This window comes from Manduca sexta, chromosome 14 (genome assembly GCF_014839805.1).
Source record: "Manduca sexta isolate Smith_Timp_Sample1 chromosome 14, JHU_Msex_v1.0, whole genome shotgun sequence".
Taxonomy (NCBI): domain Eukaryota; kingdom Metazoa; phylum Arthropoda; class Insecta; order Lepidoptera; family Sphingidae; genus Manduca; species Manduca sexta.
Genome location: NC_051128.1, coordinates 10,546,602 through 10,567,306, shown reverse-complemented (window position 1 = coordinate 10,567,306; position 20,705 = coordinate 10,546,602). Strand labels below are relative to the sequence as shown.

Here is a 20,705-nt window from a genome sequence, read left to right as displayed (position 1 = left end):
ACTGAGTACGTTGTCGGTGAGTTGAAATTAAAATGAATGTTGCGAAGGGTCGATAAAAACCATGCATAGCTAATACAGAACTTTTCTGAAATTAAAAGATAATTAAAAACCGATTGCGGGGCAATATCCGCGCGCTCCCTCGAGAGGTGCCTTTTGCAATGATTTCCAATAGGGATTCAATAGGCGAAAACTAATGGGAAACGCTTTGGAGGCACATGCGACGCGCGGGCTCGCCGCTGCGGCCGCCGAGGCCGCTGCCTCAGTCGTACAGCGCACGCCGAGCGCGCCAGCCGCCCGCCCGCTGCCGCTTCCGCGCCCGCGCTCGCTCCGCTCGTGCGCGTCTGTGCTGTGCTGTGCTGTGCCCAGTGCCCCACGTGTTGTGTCTCCCACTACTTGTAAGTTCTGTATTTAAAACTTTTTAATGACTTTACATATTTTTAAGTTGTGAAAAGTTAAAGTTTGAAGTGGAGGCAGGAATTTTGTTTGTAGGTTTTATTTTAATCAGACCTATATCCGACATTGACACTTTTATTCAGAAAAGTAAAACTAACTGCCGAATTATGTAGCTTTTTCCCTAAATTAGTGTAAAGAAGTAAAACTTGATTATTTTTAACTTAAATTATTTAGGCATTCAAATTTTATATATTAGACAATATTTTAATTTATAGCAGTTTACTCACAAAATTGGACGGCCTTATTATTGCGAAAACTTTACAAGAAAAATTTCCTGTAATTACAATTTATAGAAATTGAACAAGCAATAATTTTATTGTATCATTCTTATTTAAACACTGTTTTTGTTAAATTACATTCGTGGGTTTACACTTTTAACGAAAAGTATAATTTTATTATTACGAAGAATGTTGGCGCCATTTTACAACACACGCTCGGTCGCGCGACCGTCGGAACAATCGCCGCTCCTGCGTTACGACTTACGATTTTAAGATTAAGTTAAAAAAATATAGGCATTATGAGCCTTATTGAGATTTATAGAGTTCACTTTGATTTATTTAAATTATGGTTATTTTCTTAACATGCAAAATTCTGAAACTTAAAATAACTTTTATAACCTTTTCTTACGTCTCAGACAATTTAAAGGTAATCTGCAGAAATATTAATTTGTGTTGGTTTGTCATTTTGTTCGTCGAAATTTATAGAGCACTGGATTGTCTTCAGTTATCCTAAATCGGTCCTTTGCTTAGCAAAATCTAATTTAGAAAAGTGTTCCTTAACCGAGGCCTATATAAAAATAGCTATCATAAACTGTTAACTGCGGTTTTTTCTACATAGACATTTTCGTAGTGATATTTTAAAATATTACGGAATCAATGGCAAGGAATATTTATAATTCTAATTTGTTTTGCTTGAACTTAGACTCGAAGTTAGTTTTCTGGAATTTAAATTTAATTATAAATATGTTAATTCAGGACACGGTCTGGCTCCGCGCGACCAATTTCATTGAAATCCATTCAGTGGTTCGTGTGTTTACTTCAACAAACATCCTAACACTATACAAAGTTTCGTATTTAAATTATCAGTAGAGCTCCGGTCACACTTAAACCCCAATTTGTGTGTAAGTTGTCTCAGTTCCCGACGCAATCGTATATTCTCAACCAATGGCTAATTCCAACTAAGAGCCTTTCACTATGATGACTCCATTAAATAGAACACGAATTTAAAGTCCTAATTATAGTCACAAAATAAATGTGTTCTGTTTTCAACAAACTTTAAAAAAATCAACTTCGATATTCGTTCGACGTGTATTTTTCATATTTGTTACCCTGTAAATCAGTCTTTTAATAAGTGATTTATAAAATTCTTAATTTATTTGAATGGATATTGTACATCTAGATTGGTCCTAAGCTTTTTTTCAAAATCGGTAATCGAAATTGCTACTTTTTCAATTGTGTGTTTTGTTAAGTTGGATCCATTTTTTACATAGATATATCCATAACATCGCACTTTTTCTTCTTTTCAGGGGTAGGCAAATGTGTAGTGGAATATTATTTTTTTTATTAAGTGTTTTTTTTAGATTCTACGGAAAGTGATACTACAGGATCTGATGTATTATTGTGTTTACTCATACATAACATTAGTGATTCCATGTTCCCATATTGGAAGGAAACCACGCAGTTTGTCATAGTACATTACCGATGTTATTTAGTAAAGTGCCAGCAATTAATAATGAATATTCAATTTAATGGCAATGGGAAGTCAGAAAGGAGTTGTTGGACCAAACATTTGAGTTTGGCAGTTGTTAACAAGGAATTGGTCGGAATTACAAGCTTTAATTACAAATCGTGTTCTTTAGAATTAATTTTGTCGATTCTGTCAGTATTAACTTTGAAGTTGTTATATACTCGTATATTTCGATTCTAGAAAGGCAATGATATCTATCAGTAATTTTTTTAGTAGAGTGCTTTAAAGTTTTGATTTTAATAAAAAAATCATAACAATTAAACTTTTTATTTTATAAGATATAATATAATAGTATTATAATTGTCCTAGACCTACAAAATCTAGATCAAAGTCAGTTTATTCATTTGGTATCAGCCAATGATTAATGTATGACTTACAAGACTAACTTCTCAATGTGACAAGCACAGTGTCATACCGAGTCACAAACTGAGTTTTTATAGCTTCTTTTTAGACATACATAATTTCGTGATAATCAAGTTAATACATTAATTTCACACCATTCAGTTAAATATTAAAAAACAATGACAATAATCTTCCATAGACTCGGCTGTAACTGACCGATGTAAATGGACTTAGCATATTTATCAATTTCAGCCTCGGTGGCATAGTTGTACTGCTTGCGCGGTACGGCAGCACTCTGAGGTCCTGGGTTGGAATTCCAGATCGGGAAAAGTGATATTTGGGTTTTTCTGCTAAGTATCAGCCTAGAGTCTAAAATGTATGCCCGATATAGCAATAGGCTCGCACCCCATCACATAATGGGACGAAACACACTTGGCGAAAAGAGATAAATGCGTGATGTTGTGTGAGTGGTAGTCTCTATAGGGCAGTGAGAAATGATGCGACAATGTACTGAAAGGCTACAAATTAATACGACTACACAACGGTAAACTGATTTTCACTTATTTATTTTGGATTTGAATGTTCTGGGGGAAACTCTTTTGTGGTTAATACTATACACAGAACACGTATCTCATTTTGTAATACAATGTACGTAACATTAGGGTTTATTTGTAAAGTGGATATTTCCATCACTTCTGTATTTAAACGCTTTGAAAACGTTTAAACGTGGAGTAAATGTAACCGTGAGATTAATGCACGCTGAGATATTCTGCGAAGCGTGAAATGGCTTACGACGGTGCTATCGCCGCTGCGACCAGCGCTAGTATGGTATACTGAATTAGTGTGCACCTTGTGTATCGTATTTATCGTTACGTCCTTTTTCATGATCAAGAAGTAGACGAAGACTTCACATTTTTGTAAGATTATGGTGCTACTGTAATAACTGTATTAACAATAACACATCTATTTTAGGAATGGCACAGTTGTAGTAATGCATCAAACAGATGTTACTATTTAAGGATAATATTACTGCCGATCAGATATCTTGCTCTCTGTTGTATAAAGAAAACATGTTTACTACGAGATTAGCACAAGCTATAATTTCCAGTGGAGCGTGAAATAGGCCACGAGCCGGTGCGGTGTCGGATACTATTGCATCTTACCCGACCACGGACAACATAATAGAGTTCATATTTTAATAATTTATGTACATAATATATAGAATCATTGGAGGTTGATGTCAGCCTCACGACTGATCATAAAAAAAACGTTTCTTCAACATGCTTAAAAAAATTGCGTCGACCCCAAATATTGAGATAAGCGCTGGTGAAACGAGACTAATAATAGTATGGACTCAAAAAACTATAAATTATTACCTTTTCTTGATGGTAGGGATACCTTGCTCAGACTCAAACCTGAGCTCCTGGATTGGATTAAAATTAGTGTTGCCCAAATTCAGTCTTGGTCTTGCAGTCTTGGTCTTGTTCTTGCGTTTTTGCAAGACCAAGACCAAGAACAAGACCGCGTATTTTTAGCAAGACCAAGACCAAGACTGACCGTGCAAGACTTGAGCAAGAACAAGACATAGCCTGCAAGACTCTTGCGTCTTGCAGCTAGGACTTAGCGCTATTTCACTGAGTAGTTAGGTGTAACAGTTCGGTGTATAGGTAGGTACGCTTAGGAATTCTATGAGACGCAAAAAACTGTATCAAAGAATATGAAAAACTGGACCTATGCGCATTACGACTAATACCATAAACATAGCGAATAAAAAATATCTATTAAAATCAAACTGAGTGCATGCATAGCTATGTTTTAACCATCGGCACTTTGATAATGCGGCATCAAAGGTTTTGTACTTACTTCTCAAAGAAATTTGCCGCTTTTCAGAAGTACATGGTTATGATACACGCGCCGGCGGCTTCTTTTGAAATCTAAAACAATCGTTGCCGCCACGCCGAAATCATAACATTTGACACTATTTGATTGCCGCCATAGGGCGTAGGTATACTCATGCAAAATAATTTCGAATTTTAAGAGTACCTACAGGTGTTCCAAAGAATAAATAAGTTTCAGAGTGCTTAGAATGAAAATGAATACATTATACTGATCACGCAAGTAGTATTATGATTGGGATAAAATGGTAAGGATAGCCCGACTAGAAATTTAAAAGTGCGACCAATGGGGCCCCTCTTGGGCTTCCCTCTTGGGGCCCACTTTGGGATGTCACGCAAAGCCCTCTTGGGCCCCCATTAGGAAATCCCAAATGGGCCCCCATTGGGAAATCCCAAATGGGGCCCAATTGGGAATCTAAATTTATAAAAAATCTAAAATTTCAAAAAATCAAAAATAATTTTGAATTACGGACTCTGATGGTACTATAACTTTATATTTCGATTAGAAAGTGAACTATTGGTTGAATGCATCCTTGTCGTCAGTTGGGCTCGAACTCGGGTCCTCTTGATCATCAGTCGTTCACGTTACCACTGGTCCAAGCGGGAATATTACATTCGTCGCTTTATTTGATGTACATCGAATCAACTAGATGATATTACTAATATTGCGGTTAAATGTTTAATATTTGTTTCTGTTTTTTCGTTTATCTTAGTTAGATTTATTCAAGCGGAACTATTAGCAATAATTTACTATTTCAACGTTGGGATTTCCCACTTAAATCCCACTCAAGCCCCAATTAGGAAATGTTAACAATAATTTTTCATTTTTACTTTGGGATTTCCCACTTTGGCCCCACTCGGGTCCCAATTGGGAAATATTAATAATAATTTTTCATTTTTACTTTGGGATACAATGATAAATCGTAAAACTCTTTTATTAAATTTCTTATAAGTTGAAGGTTCAATCTCTTTCTAGACAGATAAGTATTGTTCTTTAAAATACAGTCAAGTTATTGTAATTAATTTGTTTTTTACATGTTTTAGCAAATGTAAGCTTATAAATCATAAATGTTTATTAAGAAACAGTTACTTCCATGGAAAACGACATATAGGTCAGTTGATTTTTCGAATTTCTTATCAAATCTTCAGTTATTTATTAATCTGCTTGATCTTTACTATGGCTATGTTAATTCAAGCTCACAATGTTCCAATTCTAATACGTTTTTCTAAGATTTAAAGTAAACTTTAATAAATAGTAATAGACTAATAGGTAATTGCAAGACTTGCAAGACTCTTGCTGCAAGACCAAGACCAAGACCAAGACTGGGAGCGCAAGACCAAGACCAAGACCAAGATCAGGTGTATTGGCGCAAGACCAAGACCAAGACTGGCTAAGTCTCGTCTTGTTCTTGCATTTGGGCAACACTAATTAAAATATGTGAGTGTTCTGAAACTGTAAAATTGTGACCTTCGTCTCTCTTTTTATATTAAGGGACTAATAAACTCGACGAACTGAATGCATTAGATTCAGCCACCCCCTCGGGCCTCAGGCGTGATACAGTCCCTGCCTAGTAGTGAAGTCGCATGCGAATCGCAGCGCGATAACCTCGGCTTTTATGCAGGGCATGTGGCTGGCTTCATGAATACCCGAGACTCGTATTTCCAATAACTTTAAATATTTTCAAAAGGAATAATCTTAAAGCTGAAATGCATTATGATTTTTATAATAATGACGCTAGTTCGCGAGACAAATGTAGCAAGTGTTAACTCATCACACAGTTATACTGATAAATCACACTCATTCTTGGTTTGAAAGTTATATTTAATCACAGTACACAGGTAACAATATGCTCGACACTTGATTTATCGAAGACTAACTCCCTATAGCAGGCTGCATCGCTTTTATAGTATTTGCATACCACTATTACTATACCACTACCAACATGTTGGACAGTATCGAACTACCGACAAGAATCAAAAACTATTTATAAAAAATCTTAATTATTATTCTTCTACCGCGGCGATTTGTATAAATCTGAATTTCAGGGATAAAAATTATAGTAGTGGCGAATGGAAGGAAACCCGACACAACTAATATAATGTGCATAAATGAGATGTGAAAATCGTTCTAATGGTATTGCAGGAGTCGGGGGTCCGTTTGTTGTAGTCCGTCATACCTAGCAGTTACAACATAAGAGAGGTATTATATCTCGCTCTGTTGGATGTTACAAACTCTATTCATGTATAAGTACAGTTAGTTTACTAAAATAATTTTAAAATAGGTAAGGTTGTCGAAATATTTTTTGGCGTGTTTAAGAAACATTGTATAAGCCGTTCTTCTTTTTCACATATTCTAGCTGAATATCGGAAAGCACAATCGCATCAATCAAATTTCTACGAATTACCTATTTCGCTCGATCGACTTACGAATATTGCGAATAAAGCCCGACATTAACAAAGGATAACAATGGTCCAATGTTGTCCACACGTGAGTTCGACAATCCACTGGAGTTTGTAAAGGCGTATGTTGGTAAAGCTACCTGCCGAAAATTTTTCGTGAAATTATTACTTAGCCTGATTTCTTTTCATGAATTTATAAATTGAGAATAAATTCACATAATATATGCTTGTAGAATTCAGCTTTAATTTTATATTAAGATTGCACTAGTTCATGTTGGTGTTCAACGTTGGTGCTATCACTGAGCATTACATTACTGATGTGCTCTTATGTCGACTAGAACCATCAGCGACATCACATGAGAATTTAAAGACTAACGTGAGAGTGGTAGAGACAGTAATTGAGCCGACATCTTCAAGCCGCTCGTAAAGATTGGCGTCAGACACTACACGTTTTTACTATTTTACTATCTAACGCAGATGTTAATGTTCCCGAAGGTTTGTAGTAATTCAAAAACGGCATATTGATACGTCTAGATATTTTAACATATCCTGTTGATTCATATAATAGCATGTCGATAATATTCGACACGTGAATCCACAGGAAATATAACACCCAGACTGATATGCTGTAAGGTATCCCTGATTCATAGTGTTTTGGCGTTGTGTAAAAAAAATCAACAAAGATTATATTAAAACAAATATAGCTCTTTTAACATGGATTAGAAACGTAAAGTAGATGTTTTGAGATATGCAATACACTATTGAAATACTTTTTTTTTCAACATCTCACATCTCAAGGTGTCGAGACAAGCGCGTGTCATGTGGCGTTACCGTTTGTGTTGTCGTATGTTAGCTATAAGTAATGACGCTTACCATCAGGTGGGCAGCTTGGTTTACCCGTCCCGATATTAAAATGTATAAAAATGGTTTATAGCATGTGGTAGTTTGAATCGTGACGTATCTTATTATATATATATCTTATTGATAAATAGCTCATGGGTATGAGAGGTGGACGCATGTTTATAGTTCTCTTAGCTAATATCGAAGCTGATGTGATCACTAATTCAATATTTAAATAGTGCTAGAGTGTAGCGCACCGCGTGTACTGGAAAAAATCTCGCAGGTCCACACACACATACAAACACACGCACACGTCGGCTGATTTATATTATTGCCGAGCGATATTTCAACACGTGGCGTTGGGTCTGCTCCGAGCGGTATGTTTGCGAGCATTATATGCCATGATTGTATCCAGATTTGACGTGATTTGATGGCCTCGAGATGCCACCAGGTCATATAAAATGCAGTCAAGTAGTATAGAGCCCGAAATCTAATCCCAATGCCTTCCATGTATTGTATCATTAAAGTATTTGCGGAATACTCACGAGCTGAAATCATTCCATAACAGATAGCCGATTGCTCGTTTGCCGGATTTCAGTAGTAAAAAGTTATTTATATTGTTTATTGGTATAAACTCAGATCGTAGTATTTTATTGCTCGCGAACTTTCAGACGTGCAACTGGAGCATTCTGTTTCAAAAGTAAATCTTTCAATACTCCATTCGTGAGATACGACATAAACTTTTCATCCCAGGAAAGGCAGCTATTTTCAGTATCTTTGAGACGCGCCGGTGAGAGCTGTGGAAGGAAGATGGGACAACACATATTTATTCATAAAAAGTGTAGACTTTATTAAGCAGTGAAATCACTGCTAATGCTAGTTTGGAACTGTGCTTACCAGTGGACATGAAAATAGTCATTTATCTAATTCACGTTGTTCTTCAAACCTCTCAAATTAGGTTTATGTATTGAGCGCCGCTTAACGTCACGCGACGCTTCGATGCGTGCTACGAGTATATCTCTGTCATTCCCATTTACCATAACCGTGATCAAAGAGAATCATTTTAAATTTTCCACAACATACTTAACACTTTCGTTTCATATATTTTCAATCTATGCATTTTTTCGTACTCCATGAATATATGTACCAGAAAATGCACAAATAAATATAATTTATTAAGAATCTATAAATAAAAAAGAATTATATAAAAACAGTGTCATTTATTTATTGTCTATTGCGATATAAACTAGTCAGCTATTTTATTATGATCCAGTATTTTTCTTTCTCCAATTTTGTCAAAGAATTAATCAAGCATGTTTTGCTAGTATAATGTGCCTTTAAGCTTGGGGAGCTTAAAGCTGGTCTCGGTAGAGTAAGTGAGCGGCATCTGTGAGGGCGAGCAGCCTCCGTCTCGAGATCTCGTTAATTAACGCCGCCGTCTGCACAATGGCGCCGGAATTAAAATATTTGCATTTTACATGAGCCTTTGAACTAGAGGCATCGATAAGTCAACTGTATCGAGTCACCCCTCTCCCCGTCATCTACCGAACTCCACTTGGACGTGGGAACAAAGTAATAACGATTGCACGATTGGGTTGGTTTGACTAGAATCTCACCGCTATCCCACAGGAAACTTACAAGATTATCTATTGCAGAGCTCGACGTCAATACACCCCTCCCCGACCCCAAGGAGTCCCATTCTTATTCTTTACTAGCTTTTGCCCGCGGCTCCGCCCGCGTTATAAAGTTTTTCAGGCTAAAGTTTCCCGTTATAAAAGTAGTAGTTTCCCGGGAGCCTATGTTCATCTTAATACGTTGGATAGTTTTTGAGTTTAACACATTCAGGCAGACAGATGTAGTGGGGGACTTTGTTTTATAATATATTTTTTAGAACTTTTTAAAAGGAACAATCCCGTCATATATCATTGTTGCATAACTTTAACCGTTTACGCAGCGCACGCAACGGAAGCTCTCAAAACTAATATTTTTTCCCCGTTTTTGCAACATATTTCATAACTGCTCCGCTCCTATTGGTCATAGCGTGATGATATATAGCCTATAGCGCTCCAGGAACAAAGGGCTATCCAACACAAAAATATTTTTTCAGTTGAAACCGGTAGTTTCTGAGATTAGCCATTACTGCTCCGCTCTTATTGGTCATAGCGTGATGATATATAACTTTGAGCACTCCACAAACAAAGGAATATTCAACATAAAAAGATTTTTTCAGTTCGAATCGGTAGTTCCTGAGATTGGCCATTACTGCTCCGCTCCTATTGGTCATAGCGTGATGATATATAGCCTATAGCGCTCCACAAACAAAGAGCTATGCAACACAAAACGAATTTTTCAGTTGAAACCGGTAGTTCCTGAGATTAGCCATTACTGCTCCGCTCCTATTGGGTATAGCGTGATGATATATAGCCTATAGCACTCCACGAACAAAGGGCTATCCAACGCAAAAAGAATTTTTCTGTTTGGACCGGTAGTTCCTGAGATTAGCGTGTTCAAACAAACAAACAAACTCTTCAGCTTTATATAATAGTATAGATTGTTCACAATATACTGACGGTTCTTTGGACGTTCTGTATTTCTATAAACGACGGTTACATTAGTACCCGTTGATTATAACTTCGCATACGTACGCGACACCTCTTTATTTGTTTGTTTTACATTTAGCACATACAAAGAAACAGTGGTAATGTCTCCACAGTTAGTGAACCCACACAAGATATAAATGGGTGTGGCGTGGCTTTACCACAGAAGTATTCGTTTGATTTCAGTTTGATCGCATTTCATATATTAATAATAGCCAACACTCCAACACTACCGTGTGTAAGGTCGGTGCAGGTAAACGAGCGACGTAGCGTGCCGGAGCTGTAACCGCTGCTGGCGGCCGCTGGCGCTCACTGGCGCGGACACTCGGCATGGTGTAATTACCCACTTGTTGATCTGCTGAGCGGTTTGCAGCCAGTAACATTATATAGCATTAGCTTTATCGCATTCCAATAATGTTGTAAACCAGTCATTTAACTAATTACTACTTTATCATTATCGTGCCATAAGTGTTGCAGGCATGCCTGGTATTCTCGATTACCTTTTTGACATTACCAAATACTCCATAACACTGCACCGCATTCGTATCTTAATCATTTTTATTTGAACATTCCTTCACAAAAAAACAGGACTAAACATAGAGTCGTGGAATCTAGTAATTTCACTGCGCGCTATTGAAAAAAGCAAAAGAAATAGTGTTCTGATAACGAACTTTCTTATTTTGTTCCGGTATTATTTTCCAATTGCTGATAAAAACGCGCTTTAAAAAATTTAACTCGCTTTGCATTTTATTGGAAGGGCAATTTATTTTAAACTGTTTGCAAAGAACATTAAACTTCATGAATGTACCTATAGAGCTAATTGGAGAACAAATCGTTTTTCACGTTCAAATAAAAAGACGATCGTCTGATGTTGGAAAGTGGAAAGCTCGGTTGCAGACACTTGCTTATGGCTAACAAACTCCGAGTCCTTTGAGTTTTACTTTTAATATTAAAACAAATCATGTTAACATAGTAATGACGATAAAATTCATTATAGGGAATCAAAATGTAGTCCGTTACAGCCCGCATGGAGAGCACGTGATTAATTAGCGTTGATCCGATGTGAGCGCGGCCGGTGGTGTAGCGGACCTGGCGCTGCGCCATCGCCTTTACCGCAGCTCTGCTCTGTGCACTCGAGTGTGTCATCAACACTAGACAACATAATATAGTTTTACTTGGCTAATCTATTTTATATCTTAACGCAGCGAAGTGAATGAATCTGATGGTGAGTGCAGTGTAAGCCAAACATAGCGTGTACCAACGTGAATTGTCCCTCGATAGTCCCGACCCGTCTTAAAGCTTAATAAAGGGTACAGTGGCAACAAGACGCACATGTGCATTATCTCAAACACATTTATATTCACGCTGTGATTCATATGCTCGTACCGTACGTCAGCTAAATTAGGCTCTATAATCACAAACTATTCAATATGTGAGTCGTCTAATATGTTAGGATGAGTATAGTGGAGTTCTATAAGTTAAATTTATGCATTATTGTTGCTCTTATATGCACAATCGTGCTGTACTTATACCACAATACAGATTGCTTGTCTTTACATTTACGATACAATACAACGTTAGCGACGGTTTTTAAAGAAAAATACCTGTTTTGTTTACTTCATAAACATAATTCAGTTTTTCATGCTGTCGTCCCTCCCGACCAGCACAATAGCGAATACTTCACACAAACATTTGGTAGTTTGTACGAGTGATAAAAGGCTCTCTGAATACCTACGTAAATACAGTTATGCAAAAGAGAATCTTGCGTCTTTACGAACTTGAAGAATGTTTCTTTTTTGTTCGAGTACACGATGAGCAAAGTGATTCTCCTGACAAGCGGTGAATTCCTAACAACAGTGTAGATATCTATAAATTGCTGATACATAATGTTTCTTTTTTATACTGGGATGGCAAATTATTGATACTGGGTTTGATAATAAGTGCAGTGTAGGCAAGATATAATGAGATAGGAGACCCCCTACGTTCCTTGATGGTCGATGAAATTATGTTAGCATATCTTAAAGACCCCGACAGACTCAGAAACACAACTTCTGGTTTCAATCCTTCAGCTCATTATAATGGATTTTTCTCCAGTTAAGGTGCTTGCTACGTACTCGAATGCAAATCATATCCGGACCCGCCTACATACAGATTCTGGCATACGCGACTTGCCCAGTATGTGTTTTGTGTTAGTCACTCAAAGACGACGTGAAGTTTCTCGAAATATCTCGCATAAATAAGCAAAATTTTATTTTAAAATTGCGAGACGGGGGCGTGTAAAGTATTAAATGTTTGCAGTTCGATTCAAATACAAATAACAGTGAACGGCGCTCTGCAATGTTCGACGGAATTCGAGCACGAAATTGTTGTCGCATTGTCACTCGCAAGTAACGTTTACGGACGATTTGTTTTGTTATATCCAAATACAAACGTATTTTTATACAGTACAACGTCGAGATGATATATGAGATGTTGTCAGAATATTATTAATTGTCAAAAAAACTAATTAGGACAAAATTAAATTATGAAAATAGAAATATACTACCGCTACTAGTACAAATATGTGTGTACTAGTAGCGGTCGCGCGCGCGTCAACAACTTGAATACGCTCTGTGTACTTGGTGTGTAATAAATAAAAGACTTTATCTAACTTGCCATCTTTTTGCTCCCAAATCGTGATTTAAAGTGCAATATAGACATTATTGCTTTCGGAGTGATCTAATTAGTGTAAAATTATAAAAAGTAAAAAAACAAGTGTTTATTATACACAAGACTCTTGAAACCACCCTCAACCTAATAAATATAAGTGTAAAACGCTAGTGGGACATTTTTCATTCAGTGTCTGCAATAAGGCTTGTGTGCCCTTTCCTCCTAGTGAAATGTACCTACCTATGGTGATTATACTCCCATAGCGTATAGCATTTAACCGCAACAACCAATTTTTGTATAGCACCGCCATCTATTATTTTATAACTGAACTAAATAGATCCGTACCCTGGTTCGATAATCAATTATGCCAGGCGTTAGATGCGGAAGTTGTAGCAAATTCATGTCGCCGTCAGATGGCGCTAAATGCGGAAAATGTAACGCGCTATACCACCGTGTGTGTGTGGCCTTACCGCGGACAGGCACTGTTGCTACCTCATGGCGCTGCTACGAATGTAAAAAAAAGGGTGAAAAGTACACCACATCAGCTACAGCTATTTCACCGGACGCTGCAATTCAAATATCTAGTCAAATTCAATCAATTAGCCCTAGCAATAATGTCTCTAATGAACTGTTATTGGCCGAACTCAGGGACTTCCGTAATTACGTTCAGGATCAATTCGAAAGACAGAATACGCGTTCGATTGAACTGTCGGAAGCCATGCACACAATAAAAAGTAACGTGCAGGACCTGAACGTTAAATTCAACATGCTGAGAACTGATGTAGATGAACTAACGAGTCTGAACCAAAACATAACCGATGAACAAGATGCATTTAAAAGTCTATCTGAACACACAAACAAACGTCTTGCAGAGTTGGAAATAAGTGATCTACGAACGAAACAAAATTTTGTAATGACTAAGAATGTTATTGACAATATTGAGCTTAAAATTCAACAGTTTAGTAACTGCGCTAATGGCAATATTGTATCGGATAATAGCATGGATTCTCATACTCCTGTGGAAAAAGTATCTAGTTTAAATCAATTAAAACCTTACCCACTTCCTGAACTACGATCGCAAAACAATAATCAGACAATTTATCCTGATATTAAATCTCCAGAAAAAGTGATTGCTGTTGATCCTTATAAAGCAGAGTTGCAGTCGAACAAAAGTAAGCTTATTTATAACAAGAACATTACGTCACACTCGCGCTCTCGTCGTCCCGTAATTAGAGCTACTGGAGCCATGGATACCGACCTGAAAGTATTAGAACCTACCAAATATATACACGCCTGGAATTTTCACCCATCCATGAGAGAGAAGGACATACTTTCCTACATGTCAAGGAAGCTACCTGATGCTCAATATACAATCAAGAAGCCAGATGTGGCACACAATAATCATAACTGCTTTATAGTAGGAATACCCGCGCGGCACTTTCCATATTTTATTTCACCCGATAATTGGCCCGAAAACACTGCACTGCAACATTGGAAAACATTTAAGCACAACCACACCCAAGCAAACAATAATAACGATATTTTTCGTGAAAATAACCCGCACCAAGACACTGGGACTAGAAATACTGTACCAGAACGTCAGGGGTCTGAAAAGTAGACTATGCGCTACTAAAAATATCGTCGCCACTCTACCTGCGAACGTAATCGCTCTTACTGAGACCCGTCTTGATGACTCAATTCACGATGGCGAGCTCATACCACCAGAATTCACCATTTTACGAAAGGACCGTGTTGGCCGTGGTGGGGGCGGAGTGCTGCTTGCTGCTAGAACGCCTTTCACACTTCGTTGCATCGACCATGCCTACTATGATCTGGAACTAATTTGTGCTCTAGTAACTAAATCCCGAGTAAAATTTTTATGTTGTGTAATATATCTTGCCCCAAATGTTAACAGTAACGCATATTATAATTTTTTCGATTCAATAGAAAATTTGCTCGCCACATTTAACCTTCCTATTATTATTTTAGGCGACTTTAATCTGTATTCGGTAAATAATAGTATTCGAAAGGATTTTGATCTATTTTTAAGCACATGTAACCTGACACAGCAAAATACAGTATTGAATTCTCTTGGCCGTAAGTTAGATTTAGTTATAACAACGCCAGATATGGCAGATATTTCAGTCACTGAAACAGGTTTTGGACTTGTGTCCTCAGAATCGCACCACAAGCCTTTAGAAATCACATTAAAAATACCTCACCCACATATTTGCAATGTCAGTCATGCTAGCAATTTTAATACTAAACCGACTAAAAATTACCGAAAAGCAAATTACCCTCTTCTCTACAGCATGTTGCAAGATATAAACTGGGCGCCTTTATACTTAATTACTGACCCAAATATAGCTGTAAATTATTTCTATTCCACTCTTGATCACATTACCGATCTGACAGTCCCAATTAAACGAACCCATAATAGTACTTCATACCCGGAATGGTTCACTCCAGAGGTCATCTATCTTAATAAATTAAAAAATATGCATCACAAGCAGTATAAAATGTACAATGACCAACTTCACTATGCATTTTTTACTTACTATAGAAAACAGGTAATTAAAAAAACGGAACAATGTAGACATAGCTATTTAGACCGTATTCAATCCAATATAAAACGGGATCCGGCATCGTTCTGGGCATATGTAAAGCGTAATAGAAATTCACCAGAAACTGCGATTTTTGACAAATCGGACCAGGAAGTTGCTGACTCATTTGCAGCATACTTCAATAGTGTTTTTCTCCCTCAAAATCCGCTTTTAAATGTGAATACAGCTTGCACCGCTTCTCTTCAGCAAAACTCACTAAATTCAGTTTCCATAGAAAAAATCTCAAGATCCGAAATTAGACTTGCACTGAAAAAACTCCCTTCAAAATTTACTCAAGGTCCTGATGCCATCCCTCAAATAATTGTTAAAGATTGCTGTAATGTGTTTATAGAACCATTACAGCACATTTACAACCTGTCTATGGAATCAAATACTTACCCTACAGCTTGGAAAAAATCCAGAGTCGTGCCTGTACACAAAGCTGGCTCTAAATCGGATATACATAATTACCGACCAATTGCAGTACTATCCGTATTTGCAAAGGTGTTTGAAGCGATTCTATACCGTCAGATTTACCATCAACTACGTTACTGGTTTAACGAGCAGCAGCACGGATTTCTTCCCAAGAAATCTACCTCCACCAATCTTCTTAATATGACCACTATCCTAGCTGCCAACCTAAACAATAACATGCAGGTTGACGTCATATATCTGGATTATAGGAAGGCATTTGACCGTGTGAATGGTGATACACTGTTGTCGAAACTTGCTGTGGCTGGTTTCTCAATGGATTTGCTTCGATTTTTTTGTTCATACCTTGCCAATAGAACTCAATACGTCCAATACAAACGCAGTTACTCAATCCCATACACTGTAACTTCTGGTATTGGGCAGGGCAGCTCCCTTGGTCCACTGCTATTTTTAATACTTATAAATGATTTACCCTTAACTTTGCAACACGCCTCTTGTCTTATGTATGCAGATGACCTAAAACTCGCATTACCAATAAAATCCCAGACTGACTGCAATATGCTTCAAAGTGAGTTAAACAAAGTCATTTTATGGAGTAATAATAATAATCTTGAGCTTAATATCCCAAAGTGTGCGGTCATGTCATACTCTCGCCGAAGAAACCCTGTATACAGTACATATTACATTAATAATGATTGCATACAGAGAGTGCGAATGTATCGCGACCTAGGCATTTGGTTTGATACACACCTCACGTTTACTCAACATATCTTTGACGTATGTAGGCGGGCCAGGACATCCCTTGGATTTATAATGAGGCAGTCGCAATGTTTCAATTCCAGAGGTGCCCTTTGTGTGCTTTATAATGCTTATGTCCGTAGTACACTTGAATGTAGTGCCTATATATGGAATCCACACCAAAAGTCGTTTATAGGTATTATCGAAAAAGTGCAAAAAGCTTTTCTTCGATACCTTTATAAAAAATTATATGGATACTATCCTCATATGTATCCCTCACCCTTCATTTTAGGTATGGTTGGATATAGATCACTGGAAGTTCGCCGTAATCTCTCTCTCATCATATATTTTTACCGTTTGTTACGTGGTTTCGTTAATAATTCAGTGACTATTGCACAGATCTCTTTCTACATCCCAAATCCACAATCACGATATCTCCGACAACGACTCACACCCTTATTTTACATACAACCATCTAACAATCATTCACCTCTTTACAGAGCCCTTACATATTTAAATGCCATATGCTCGGATACCGCTGATATATTCCATCATAGCGAATCTGAATTTATAGCCTTGGCCGGCATTTACTTCGAACATAAATCCACTCCCAGTTCTATACTGTAATTTGTTATTGTCTGTAGTCTTATATTTTAATAATTATAAGTTATTGTTTATTACTTAAGTAGCTTACATGTTTAGTTTACTGTCAATGTAAGTGAATCTATAAAATAAATAAATAAATAAATAAATAAATAAATAAATATAAGAAGCAGGTGTCACAAAGAAATGTCTAATCGTTCTAACCAAAAAGATTTCTAGATTAATTACATTCGTGTTACACAAAACTGCGGTCAAGACTCATGATGTCAATGAAACATTTACACTTTGCCATACTAGAAAACTCAAGGAAAATTATTGTAAAAGTTGAAAGGTTAGCAATTTTACAGTTAAGATGAATACCCAATACCCTATATCAGTATTCAGTTGGTACCTACTTAGTAACAATATGCCTACGATGTATATCCTTTCAATCAACAACAATGCTTGCATACTGCTACTCGAGAGAGAAAAATATTTATAGATAGGCTCTCATTCACAGTTATTAGAGAAAATTAACCAGTTAGTAGCAATAGACTACAAATGCGACCATAATCTTCGAGATATTAAAACTTGGACACATATCTGCATTGCACGGCTCTAACCCGATGTGTGCAGTAAGCCGCAGATATCAGCGCGCCACACTCCGCGGGTTTGCATATTTCACGAGACCCAGTATACCTACGTACAGCATAGTATAGTACAGTACGTGCTCTCGGGTTCTAACTGGCGCTGCAACTTACCGAAATAAACAACTGCAAGTCAATAGCCTTTGTCGCGAGTCGGGTCGTGCCATAATTTATAGTCCAACGTTACATGTTGCTGTGGGTTGTTTCAAACTATTTGGAACGTTCAACCTTTTCTAGGAAGCACGTTTATAAATAATGGTTTCTGAAAATATATAAAATTATGTCAATTCATTGAGAAAGTAGATCACTAAAGACACTTTTACACATAACATTTTATATTAAGGACGTATGGAATATAACGTTGCTTCAGAAAAACCCACTGACCTGAATAGACAAACACATAACACATCGATGTAGTTAAATTCGTTCGGGTTTTATGACCAATACTTATTACAATATGTCCTTCAGATGGAATTATTTATATTTGTAGTGATCCCGTGTTGTGATCAGTTGTATAAAAGATGCGGTAGTGGGTCTCACATGATGAAGTTCATCGCGGCAGGCGGCAGGACGGGCCGGTTCTCTCCGGATAAACACGAGTTCTACTAAACCTCGTCGATCAACACCCAATATAATTTTATGCGCAAAACAAAATATAAAGCAAGTGAATTAGCGAGTTTCGGCAGATTAAGTGCACCATTCGTGCTGAATATTTGATGAGGACTATAAAACTTGTACTTCTTACCCATAAAATAATCCCGGGCTCGTGGGCGGTGAACAAACACTGCAGCACGTGCGCTGGAGCGAGCCGAGGGTAAGCACTCGCTAAACATTCGTATAAAATGTGTTTAGAAAGCCAGTTTAATGTTAATGTATCAAATTGGAATTCGCGTTGAAGAAAACAGACACGATATAAAAACGCAATTGACCTAGTGTGGGTCAAATTGGAAAATTCGTTATACTCGCGCAAAAATCTACAAAATAATAATACAATTTATTATCATCAGAATAATTTCATTCGATAAGTTTTGAAATTTCGTTTCTTTTTAAACTAGAGACGAAAATGAGAAATTGTAATTTTGTATACTGAATTATTATTTATTTATTTATTTATTTATTATACATATTGTGCTTACATATTCTGAATCTTTAACATGAATACAGTTGGAGACCGAGTCCGGGCTATCTGTTCGTGGTGTAGACAGGGTAGAGCGTGACTCGTGACCGCCTCACCACTTTCACGCGCTTAATATTTGATTACAACCACGACCATCATAAACTATGCGTACATAATTATAGTTCATGGCGCCATAAAATTACAAGTTCATGGCGACTTACAAAGTCATTAACAAACTGTACCTACATATGGTACAATTTAATTACATATTGAGCCACAGTAGCAAGAATTCACGATTAGTACAATAATATCCTCACACACAAGGAGTAGGTAGAGTTAATTTGATCTCAAGCATGGACAAAGTTTTTAGTTATGTGCTAATGGTACGAAGCGATTATGCTTGTATTTTTTTATTTTCCATGATTTCAAAATATATTACTCTGTTTTTAAATCGGGATCAAACCTGAGACCACTTGATTTTAGTACCAGAGCTGAAATACCTAGGTTAATCCTCTATAAATCACAGGGAACGTTCTTGCCCACGAAACAACCCGCCATGAAATTGCCCTCGACACACGCTCGTAATAATGTGTAACAAGCGGCGGCCGCACGCGGAACGAATATTTTTTATTCACATATTATTTTCGTTCCTTCGCAAAATAACACGTAAATTGTTAACACACGTGATCTAAATACTTGCGTGTATTTTTTCTCGGCGGTTTGTGTGATTATGTTTTTCATAGCGTATGTTTCTGAGTTTGGAACCCGGGCATTGAGACGTGACATCTAATGTCGTTCAGACTTCAGAGCTTGGCGTAGAGTCTATATAACCGGATACCTGGCGGCTTCTCTATCGTAAGTTCAGTTTTTTTTTTATTGGCTTTGTAGGCAAAGGAGCAAGCGGTCCGCCAGATGGTACGCAGCATCCGCCACACATGGACTTTGCAATTCAAGAGACACAGCTAAGCCGCTGTCTACCGGTAAAATCTAATTATCATTAGAAAGGTTTGCGGATTTATGCATATTAGTGCCTATATTATCTTGAGTTGAGTTCCCTTTCGTAACATTTCACCTTAGAGATCACGTTACAGTAGTGCTATACAATTCTTTATTATACAAAGTTGGAGTGGTCTTGCTACCGTATAGGTGGACTGTCCCAGCACTTACCAGCAGCGGTGCGCTCGTTTTGTCACTTAGTTGCACAAAGAAAAAAGAATACACGTACCACTCCGCGTGGGAACGATTTGCGGTGTCACGTATGAATTCGCGCATGTACGCTAAACGCGCTTCCTCTCCCGACGCTGATCTAAATACGTTCCTTCTTTGTAATGGGAAATTATGACACTATTTTCTTACAAGAACTTTTAATAATAATAATATTATTAAAATCAGCCCTGTATTATATACTTACCCACTGTTGAGAACGGGCCTCCTCTACTACTGAGAGGGATTAGGCTTTAGTCCACTACGCTGGCCTAGAGCGGATTGGTAGACTTCACACACCTTCGAAATTCCTATAAAAAACTTCTCAGATGTACAGGTTTCCTCACGATGTTTTCCTTCACCGTTAAAGCGAACGATAAATTCACAAAGAATACACACATGATTTTAGAAAAATCAGAGGTGTGTGCTCTTGGGATTTGAAACTGCAGACATTCGTCTTG

At 37.3% G+C, this 20,705-nt stretch overlaps 1 protein-coding gene across 3 annotated transcripts in view; it reads left to right on the top strand.

The window, feature by feature from the left end:
- The first annotated feature begins 229 nt into the window (after positions 1-229).
- LOC115447547 (calcitonin gene-related peptide type 1 receptor) overlaps positions 230-20,705 on the top strand; it is a 73,227-nt gene continuing 52,751 nt past the window's right edge. For all 3 annotated transcript variants that reach the window (XM_030174671.2, XM_030174674.2, XM_030174668.2), the window contains exon 1: positions 230-395. The gene's annotated coding sequence lies outside the window, so the exon portion shown is untranslated. The remainder of the gene's footprint in view (positions 396-20,705) is intronic.